Below are 11,558 nucleotides of genomic sequence, written 5' to 3' on the forward strand. Positions count from 1 at the left end.
TTTTTATTATGGTTATGTGGGGTACAGTTAAGGGTTAGGTGTACAATTACGTTTCATTCAGGCACCCTGTTGATAAGAGGTTATACCCATTTTTCATAAAGCACATCGCCCCCCCCCCACCCCTACTCCATAGCCCTGTGAGGCTGTGGCTATTATTATTATCCACAATTTACAGATGAGAAAACAGGCACAGAGAGGAAAAGTTACCCATCCAAGGTCACAAAGCTTTTAGACAACAGGGAAGGATTTATATACAAGTATGTCAAACTCGTGACTTCCTATTGTTAAACTCTAAGTTATGTCGTTTCCACAACTTAGTCGCTGAGCTTCAGAAGTCATGTTTTATGCCTTTGGTATGCAGTATATTTAAGATACACATATCAATTAAAGATGTTCACATGGCCGGGCTCAGGGGCTCAGCTTGTAATCCCAGTACTTTGGGAGGCCGAGACAAGTGGATTGCTTGAGCCCAAGGGATTCAAGACCAGCCCGGGCAACTTGACGAAACCTCGTCTCTACAATAAATCAAAAATTATCTGGGCATGGTAGTGCGGGCCTTATTTCCAGCTACTTGGAAGACTGAGGCGGAAGGATCGCTGGAGCCCAGCAGGTCGACACTGGGATGGCTGTGAGTATGCCGCTGCACTCCAGCCTGGGTGATGGAGTAAGACTCCAACTCAAAAAACAAAAATGTTCCCCTCAGTGTCTCAACCTGTTCCTAATACCTGAGATTGTTACATCCTCCATGCAACTACTGTGAAGAACTGGAAACCTACTCCAGCCCAATTTGCTTTTTTGTTGTTCCATTCTAATTCTTTTTCTAAGTACTATTTCAGGCTTGTGCCCATTATCATCCAAAACACCACGGCAGAAGAGAATTATGGGAAGATGAAAGAGAAGGTAGGCAAAGGGCACCTGCTGGTTGCCACGGTGAAATGCTTGCAGGGAGCAGGAGGCAGCCATTAGCATTCAACTTAATGTTGTGTTTAGCCCCATCCATAACGGGAAGCATGTTTACTGTTTCATATTTCCTCAGTGAGCGGGAGCGACAAATCTCATTCTCCACATCGAGAGCCAGGTAATGGTTCTAATTATGCATCAGCTCATACTGTTTCTCAGCCCACAGATGGGGCCACCAGAGTTCCCTAGCTAACCCCAGCTGTGTGGGCAGATCCCTCACACCCTGACCCCTTGGGACCAACCACTTGCCACCCAGTGGTCACTGATGATTCAGGGTTGTTAAGGATGTGGCCCAGAGTACCCCCACACTGACACCAAAATGGGGGCACTTCAAGTGCCAGGAACACCTTCCCAGTGTTTCCCATTTAAATGGCACATTACAAGCTGTTTATTCCCCCAACACCCTGCAGTGTTGTCAAGCTCAGTTGCCCACGCTGCAAGTGGAGACGCGGAGATAAAAGCACACCACCTGGAATGTGAATCAGCGCTTCCGAGGAGGGAACCAAGAAGCTCCTAGCCACAAGGAATTTACTAAATTCCCCTCAACCTTCTTCTTCTGCCCCAGTGGTTCTCAAGCCGAGAAACCTATCAGAATCACTTGGAAAGCTCTGGTTCCATCCTAAATCGAGGGCATCAAATCTTTAGGGGTGGGGACCGGACATCTCTATTTCATGAACACTCCTCAGGTGATTCCGCTGGGCAGCTAGGCTTGAGAACCATGGCTAAGACCCTTCCCACCACTCTCCTCACAACCCCTCATTTATAAACCTGCATTCACCCCCTGCCTAACAGATTCTCCATTAAGCCAGAGTTCCTGTGAGATAGTGTGACTAAGTGCTGAGGAGGGAGGCTGAGGCCGAACTGACCTGGGTTTGAATCTTGGCTCTCCTACTTCCTGTCTGTGTGACTTTGGACAAGTAAGTCAAACATATAGAACTGCATGCAGTCTCACCATCTGCAAAGCAGGAGTGGTAATAGTGGCTACCTCACAGGACTATCAAGAGTGAAAATTCACATCTATTATCCCAGTGCTTTGGGAGGCTGGGACAGGAAGATCACTTGAGGCCAAGAATTCAAGACCAGCCTGCGGAACATGGTCGAGATTCCCATCTCTATAAATTTTTTAAAAATTAACTATGTGTGGTGGTATGCTCCTGTAGTCTCAGCTACTTGGAAGGCTGAGGCGGAAGGATCACTTGAGACCAGGAATTCAAGGCTGCAGTGAGTTATAACTGTGCTACTGCACTCAAACCTGGACAACAGAGCAAGACCCTGTCTCAAAAGACAAAAAAGCACGAAGTTCCTGGCATACAATTAGTGCCCAACAATCAATGGTAGCCATCAGCATGGGTAGCCAGGATCTAAGCTGCTTCTTACAGAAGACGAGGAGAAGGAGGACTGTTCTGGACCAGGGTGTTTCATGATGGGTGGGAAAAGCAATGCCCAACTTTACAACATCGAAATCCAGTTTTCCAACACACAGTGTGAGGGGTGATTACCACCCCGCCCCTTGTTTAATTAGAGACCTAACCGCAGCAACAAGGACTACAGACTGTTTATTTCTAGGAAATGAAGAAGTCTGAATGACCCTGCCTTTCTCGTCTCCAAAAACACTGAGGCTGGGTATTCAAAAACATCCAGATGCAAACAAAAAACTAGGAAAACAAACAAAAAATCAAGTATCTATTTGGGGCAACACAAACAAATTCAGACCACTGCTCTGGTTTTCCAGTTTTCACATGTGCACATAGGTTCCTCACAGACAGTATCAAGCATTGAGCACCTGCCGTATGCCAGAGCTGAACTGTTTCCTTCTACAAGCTGTCCCATTTAATTCTCATGCCAGCCCCCTAAGATAGATGCTATTTTAAGTAAGCAACCAAGGCTCAAGGAGGTTAAATAACTTGTCCAAAATTATACAGGAAGCGGTAACATTGGGACTTAAACCCAGCAAGCCCTGCTCTTAACCAGTCTACTGTACTACTTCCTGGGCTTTTGTCAGGCAGGGTGAATACATGATGATAGTCTCATGATCAATGGATTATAAAGGCTTATGTGTAATATTCCCCAACCCCAAAACCCAGCTCAGCAGCCTGCCTGTCACCTCCCCCCATTCCCTGTTCCTGCTGTCACCAAAAGGAAAATAATAACAGCACCTTTGCAAAGAAGTGTTGGAGTCCCAAAGAAATATCTGGTGTCCAGGAGTCCCTCAAGCACCAGGAAGCCAGCTTAAGAAGAAATATCAGACTTTACTTCCAGGATTTTGCAAGGTTCATTCCTACTTCTGATTGCTTCTACCCTCCAGACAAACTTGTAGATAGATGTGTTGCCATTGCAAAATAATAATAATAATAATAAGACAAGTGCAGCAGCATGGGGTGAAAACTGGGGCCAGAAAAGAGGTCAGGCATTTCTGCCTCCTAGTTTCTCACTTTTTTTTGGTCTTTGCCCCTATTGTACATCTTTAGGCAGAGGATATGATATAGTGTAAGAATGGAAAATAGATGGCACATGTGCTGCTAGACATTTTACTTCACCCTTGGCAGACATTACTAATTGATCTCAGCATTCTTCTCCACTAAGTCAAGACATTGTCTCAATATTCTTTACAGCTAAGAGTTCCTGACAACAACTGCCAATTCCTTGATGCTGGCACTTCAGTAAAAGCATATTTGATCACTGGTATAGTAATTAGCAGCATATGTTTTATTTATTTATGTTTTTCAGTTGGAGTCTCACTCTGTCTTTGACCTCCTGGGTTCAAGCAATCCTCCAGCCTCAGCTTCCTAAGTAATTGGGACTACAAGCATGTGCAACCACACCCAGCTTATTTATTTATTTATTTGTTCGTTTATGTATGTCTGTATTTATTTATTATTTTTCTGTAGAGACGAAGTCCCACTATGTTGCTTAGGCTGGTCTCAAACTTCTGAGTTAAACTTCTGATCCTCTTGCCTCAGCCTCCCAGAGTCCTGGGATTATAGGTGTGAGCCACTGTACCTGGCCAAGAGCATATAGTTTAGAGTCAATCAAATCTAGATTTGAATCCCAGCTCTCACTATGTGACCACAAACGTGTTACTTGACCTTTCTGAGCTTGGGTTTTTAAATTTTTTTTATCAGCAAAATAAAGATTCTTATACCTTCATAGAGCTATCATTAAGAGTGGCTGATTTATTCCTGTATAGCTCTGTGCTCCTTGCCTGGTGCACAAAGTGTCCTCGGTAAATGGTGTTTACCTACCCCGTTCCTTAATGGACATTTTGGGGGGTATTCCGTGTCACCTTCCCCCATTCCCTGTTCTGAGGGCAGGCACTACAAGGGCAAGCAAACAAGATAAGCTTCCTGATCTTGTGGCACATTCGAGTGGAGAGAGCAGTTTTGGGTGAATAATTATTTATGGAATAATTTCAGTGTGTGTTAAGTGGTATGAAGGAGAAGGCCTGCGTGCTGAAGCAGAGGGCATGGGGTAGGGTGGAAAGACACATGGGGAGCCCCTCAGACACTATGGAAAGTTCCATCCCTCTCAAGGCCGGCCCGCAAATCCCAGGCAGAGGCCAGAACAAGTGGAAACGGGATTGCGTGGTGTTTTGACACTCTGTGATAGCGAAGAAGGGAGGTTATTCATAGCACTTCTCCCCCTCCCTCCCCACGGCTCTGCTCCTGGTATGATTGGCTCTCTCCTGGGTTAAGAGAAATAGCAGAACACTCAGCACTGGATTCATGGGCTCTGACGAGGCCCCTTTTAGGGCCCAGCTAATCTGCTGCAATCAGTCTGCAATCTGCAGAGCAACCTGACCTGACTACCCAGCAAATCAGCACTGGACCCCTGGGAACCCATCCTAGCATGTGCCCCCCATCCTCTCTCATTCCCCTCCCCTCCTTGCTCCTACCTCCACAAGCTCCTCCCCCACTTTCTCCTGGCCTCCTCCCTCTGCCACCCTATGCTGGGATGCCTAGCCCACTAAGTCCTAAGGGGGGTGCCCAGTCCCTTGACAACAACCCAAGGCTGGATTGGATTTCATCCTCTGACTAGGGGCTTGACAGGCAGAGACTAAGCCAAGAATCAATGCCTGGGAAGGGGACATCCCCAGGGAGGTGTGGGTCTGGGGCCACTAAAGGGTGACTTTAAGGATATGTGAACATTCAAAGGAAGGCAGACCCAAGTAGTAGTAACCTGCATGTGTGAGATGCTTGGCAAGTCATTTCACAGTGTCTGTCTTCTGTGCAACCTTAAGAGACATAAGTCCAGTGGAGAAACTAGAAGCTCTGGTATCAAGAGTCTCGCCCACCCCACCTTCCCAAAAAAGAGTCTTGCCCAGGGTTACTTAGCTGGCCAGAGGGAGAGCCAGGAGGAAAACCTCGATCTATTTAAGCACCACCCCTCAAATGCAGTTTTCTCTCGTGTAACAGTCAGTGTTCTCTGGAGAAACTGAATCAATAGGATACAATAGAATACATGTACAGAGAGTTTATTTTCAGAAACTGGCTCACACAACTGGGGCAACTGGCTAGTTCAAAATCTGTAGGGCATGCAGCTGCCTGGAAGTTCCGGCAGGAGCAGATGTTGCAGTCTTGAGTTTGAAATCCACAGGACAGATTAGAAACTTGGGCAGGGTTTCTATGTTATGGTCTTGAGGCAGAATTCCTTCTTTGGGAGACTTCAGTTTTTGCTCTAAGCCTTCGACTAATTGAATGAAGACCATCCACATTATGCAGGGTACTCCACTTAAAGTCCACTGATGGTAGATGTCAATCATTTCTGCAGAAAACCTTCACAGCATTCTCTAGACTCATGTTTGACCCAATCATTGGATACCATGGTCAAGCTAACTTGACACTCACAATTAACCATCACACACCCTCCTTGGGATATTTTCATGCATCTCACTTAATCCTCACAGCAACCTCTGAGGGGGCTGTTGACATGGTCCGCATTTTACAGATGAGGGAACCAAGCCTCAAAAAGAAAAAGTTGCCAAGCGTAGTAACTTGTGCCAGTAATCTCAGCACTTTGGGAGGCTGAGGCAAGAGGATCACTTGAGACCAGAAGTTTGAGACCAGCCTGGCCAACATAGTAGAATCCTATCTCTACAGAAAAAAAAAAAGAAAGAAAAATTAAAGAGAAAAAGTAACTGACATTATTGCACAACTCAGGTGTCTGAGCTAGAAGACCATTTCCCATTACAGAGACTTCCCAGGGTCGTAGGGATAAAGTAATGTAGATCTGTGTTTGGCAAAAGTGTACCCAAGCTTAACATAGTATAGTCAGCCAGCATTCAAGCTATACTCCAATAATTTATAGATATCTTTTTGGACCTTTGTCAAGTCCTTTAAGGCAGTCTCCAAACCATGGGTCACAGACCAGTACCAGTCCGTGGTCTGTTAGGAACCAGGTTGCACAGCAGGAGGCGAGTGGCAGGCGAGCAAGTAAAGTATCATCTGTATTTGTAGCCCCTTCTCATTGCTTACATTACCACCTGCATGCCACCTGTGGTGGCATTAGAGTCTCAAAGAGTGTGAACCCTATTGTGAACTGCGCATGACAGAGATCTAGAAATAAAGTGCACAATACACTTAATGTACTTGAATCATCCCCCACCTGGTCTGTGGGAAAATTGTCTTCCAGTAAACCAGTCCTTGATGCCAAGAAGGTTGGAGACTGCTGCTTTAGGGGAGATACACAGGCTCTCTCTGGAAGGATACATACAAAACCTGGAAGGAAAATCGGGTGGCAGGGGGACAAGGAAGGAGAAGGGACTTTTTGCTACGGGTTCTTTTGTGCCTTTTGAAATTTGAAACATGTGAATGTGTTGATTATTAAGCTAATGACATCAAAAATTAAAAATCAATCAATAAAACAAAAAATGTGGCTGGGAGTGGTGGCTCAGCCTGTAATTCCAGCACTTTGGGCGGCCAAGGCCAGAGGATTGCCTAAGCCCGGGGGTTCGAGACCAGCCTGGGCAACTTGGTGAGACCTCGTCTCTACAATAAATCACAAAAACTAGCTGGAGGTGGTGGCATGCGTCTGTAGTTTCAGCTACTTGGAAGGCTGAGGCAGAAGGATCACCTGAGCCCTGCAGGTCAAACCTGCAGTGGCCGTGATCATGCCACTGCATTCCAGCCTGGGTGACAAGAATGAGGCTCCAACTCAAAACAAACAAAAAAATTTAAAAGTAGCCTATAAAGATCTTACTTTGCTTTGGACACAGAGATAAAAGAGGAAGCCATTATTCCAACCATGCTGCTCATTACTCAGCTCTCAGTGACTTCTGGCTTCTTCCAAAAACCAAAACCACTCTCAAAGAAGGAGGACTTGCCACCATTGAGGATATTTAAAAATTGAGCTTCTGGTTCTAAGAATAATTCCAAGAGGAGTTTGAAAATCCTTCTGAGCAAAAGCAATATCACTGGAGAAAGCATATGTTACCACCCAAGTAATGCTTCAAAGAAGAATTCACTGGGTTGTATAAGTTGAAGTTTCTTTTTTTTCTTTTCTTCCCTATTTAAAATCCATCACATAACAGTCTTCAATGCCTGATCAAGTGCCTGATTTACCACATGAAAGAAAAATTAGACCAGGAATTGCAAAATTACATAAACATATGAAGTTGCCAGGGAGTAGATAACAGGGGGTCATGGAAACACAGGAGAGGGTCTTTGCCTGCCCGCCCAAAACACCCACACTCAACTATACTAAGCACACTGTGCTGGGCCATGACTCTGTCTGGGTCCAGACTTGGCCATAGTCTTCCAGTTTACCTCCACTGGATTAAGCTTTTTCTGTATGGACAAGAGAAAACTGAAGCCAGTAGAGTTACCAGAAGGAAGACTTTTGATGACTAGAGGGACTAATGAGCAATAATAGGAAACACTCAACAATAAAATGGTTAGTGACAGGAAGCATGAGTTTCCTGTTACTGGGAAGTACTCAAAGACATAAATTGATTGTATGCTGTCTATGTGGCTAAAGGAGGTTCCAGCATTCAATGACCACTTGGAATTGATGGCTTCTAAATTCCTCTCCTATCTAGGGATTTGATAGGTTTGTGAGGGATGAATGGTAGACTCAAAGGAATATCCACATCTAATCAGAGTTAGAATCACAGCCCTTCCTCTTTTCTCCCTGTTTCCCTTTCAATTTTCAACAATCAAAAATGCTCCATGGCATGTATTTAATATTTACTTTTGTTAAAAGAAAATAGATGTTTTTCTTTCTTTCTTTCTTGGCATTGCTTTCTCCTCCTTCCTTCCTTGATCCTTCTTCCTCTATCTCTTCCTCTCTTTCTGTCTCTCCTCCCCCTTCCAATCTCTCACCTTCTTCCTTTCCCTCTCTTCTTACTCTTACAGATAAGAGTAATTCTATCTGTAAGATAATTTCTATAGAAAATCTTTCACAGCCATGTGGTTCAGATGGGTCTCTGTTTCCTGCTCTAGGACTGAATTATGGTCCAGGCCTGTTCAATCCCTGCAATTTCATTCTCTTGGCCAGAGTGATTGATCCAGCATGATCACATGATATAAAGATGGTCCAATCAGAGTGACTATAGGGACCTTGGTGGTGGTAGCTTCAGGAAGACAATCTCTTTTCCACTAGACTTGGTCATGAAAGATGTTGACATGGAAATGCTGGAGTCCTCTTGCCACCATATTGAGACCAAGAATGGAGACTGTCTGAAGGCCAGAGGAGCTGAAATAGAGAGACTGGGACTGGATTCTTCGGATCAAATTTTCTCTGAATTGTTTTGTCGTGTAAGGCAATTGCTTTTCTATTTTTACTATAGTTGTCTTGAATTGGGACTTATGTAATTTATCACCCAAATAATTTCAGTGAATACATCTGTCAGTAGCAACATGTACCTCAGATTTAAAAGAATTCCCAACTTGCCAAAATTCCCCATGAAAATGCAAATACTTGCAGGAGAGTGGCTGTTCTAAGAGGTAGAATTTAAGAAGCATAAAGAAGGCAGTAGCCTCAAACATTTCCTTTGGGAAACCACCAATGGGTTTTCAAGTTTTATCTCAGCAACAGAACACTTCTTCAAAAAAAAAATCATACACATAACTCTAATATATAAATATGTCTCTTGTGCCAGTTTCATTCTCATTGTACACTTGGAATGGGAGTTTTGTAAGCCTTTGCACACATTGTTTCCACTGCCTAGAGCATTTTTTTTTACTCACTATTTTCCCTACTTATCCTAAGACAGTTTGCAAAACAAACACCTATCACCCTCTGAATAATTCAGCTTAAATGTCACTTCCATTGAGATGCCTTCTCTGATGTTTAGGGTTGGTGCCCCCGCAATATGTTCCCATAGCACCCTGTCCTTCCCACCACAATACAATATCATACACTGGGTCACAATCTCCCATGTCCTGATCTGCCTGTCTTCTGGAAGTCAGCTCTCAGGGTACAGATTGCATCTTATGCACTGTTGTGAATGATATATATCATGCTTATAACTATGTGTTGAATAGTGGCACAAATGAATGAATGAATGGATGGATGGATGAGATTATGTGTACCCCTGTGTTGCAGAAGCCATCTGCTTCTTCAGATCTGAGTTCATAGTTTAGCCTCAGCTCACAGGATGTGTGATAAGAAGTAAGAGTTAAAAGTCATCCTCTCAACCAGGTGAGGTAGCTCATGCCTGTAATCCCAGCACTTTGGGAGGCTGAGGTGAGAGGATTGCTTGAGCCCAGGAGTTCAAGGCCAGCCTGGGCTACATAGCTAGTCCTCATCTCTACAAAAAATCAGAAGAATTAGCCAGGCATGGTGACGCAGTTCCACCTACTTGGGAGGATGAGACAGGAGGATCTCTTGGACCCAGGAGTTTGAGGCTGTGGTGAACCATGGTTATGCCACGGCACTGTAACAGTGAGTAGATGAGAAGAGTGACAAGGTGAGAACCTGACTCAATTTTTTTTTAAATAAACATCTTCCCAACTTCCCCCGAGACTTGCTTTCCCACTGGCCTGTCTCTACACTTAATGACTCTACTTCGAAGTTATATTTCTTTGAATTAAGGGATAGCAGACAATGCTCTCAGCACAAGTACCCTGTGGGTGAGTAACATCCAGTCCTGCTAGGATGTAAGCTTCATGGAAGCAGGGATTTTTTTTCTCTGTGTTGCATACCAATGTATTTTTTTAAACATTGGTAACAGTGCCTGCACATGGTAGGGGCTCTAAACAATTTGTTGAATCAATGAGTGGATCAGATGGTGTTCAAGTCAGAAAGGAACTTGGGGAGGAGATTATTCAGTGACTTCTGAAGGACCATGTTCTGGAGGATTAAGATTTTGAGAAAAGAAGAGTTTTGTGTCCAAATAAGTGTGTGAACCACTGCATACTATTTCCCAATTGTAGTGAATCACAATGCACGTGAAATAACTCCTGTGCTAAAATTCCTATTTAAGCATCAAGTTTTCTGAATGTGTTTAGCCAGAGAACACTTTTTTGTTTGTTTGATGGCTTTAATGTAACACCTTTTGATATACATGGAACTAATGTTCCAAGGAACACACTTTGGGAAATGCTACCCTAGACCAATTTTCTCATTTTTCAGTAGAATCATAATAGTTTACAACTATATAATGCTTTATATTTCAAGTGATTGCTTTGCTACTATCTCCTTTAAGCCTCACAAAATTCTGAGACATCACTCAGATAATATCCCTATTTTAGAGACAAGGAAATAGAGGTCTAAAGGGGTAAAGGGATTTGTTCAAGGTCACAAAGCTAGTTAGAGACAGATATGAGGAAAGAATCTGGGTCTTTTATTAATCCAGTTATCACCAATTAACACCTTAACAGGTGTCTATCTAATCTCTTTTCCAGACCAGAAAGTAAGATGAAAGCAGCTTTTTTCTCAAAGAAAGCTGAAATAGATTGTTTTTGCCAGGGGAAGACAGAAATATTCAAGAACATCAGAGTTCTTTTATAAGAATTTGGATTGTTAGTTCTCCTTGCTGAAACTTCAAAAGGTTAAGGCTGACTCCAAGTATCCTGCTTGCCCTTGCTATCTGCCACATGCATTCTTCCAGCCCAGAAGTGGCACATTTATGGCACACATGCCCTCACAGCTCCTCCCTTGACCATGAGAGGAATGGCTAATTCATAGCCAAACTTGATCATGACAGGCATGGCCAATTCATTGCTGACCACTAAGGAATGTGTGGCCTGAGATTTTCTCAATCAAGAACAGCCGCTGACACCAGATCAGAGTCAGCCAGAACTGAAGCCTGTCTGTTGCCTTTGATCCCTCCTTCTACATTGTTCCACCTCTAGTTTTCACCATCCCTCAGGCTAATGGTATCTATACATTTACTCCTCACAGTGTCAAATGCTCCTTTTTATTTGTCTGGAGAAGTTCAAATAATTGATGCTTATTTTTATAAGAATTCAGTGATACATATATAAATGAAAGTGCTTTGGAAACCAAATATTACACTTTTAAAGGTATTATTGTGATTATTGTTCTTTTAATCCATCTATTTAGACTAGACACAGCTTGCTTTATCTTTCTATTTCTAATTTTGGTCCATTTGTCCTAACTATTGAATGCTCCATCCCAAATTGCCTCCAAATTAAAAA

The sequence above is a fragment of the Carlito syrichta genome, unplaced genomic scaffold (genome assembly GCF_000164805.1).
Source record: "Carlito syrichta isolate Samal-C Ts95f unplaced genomic scaffold, Tarsius_syrichta-2.0.1 Scaffold305806, whole genome shotgun sequence".
Taxonomy (NCBI): Eukaryota; Metazoa; Chordata; class Mammalia; order Primates; family Tarsiidae; genus Carlito; species Carlito syrichta.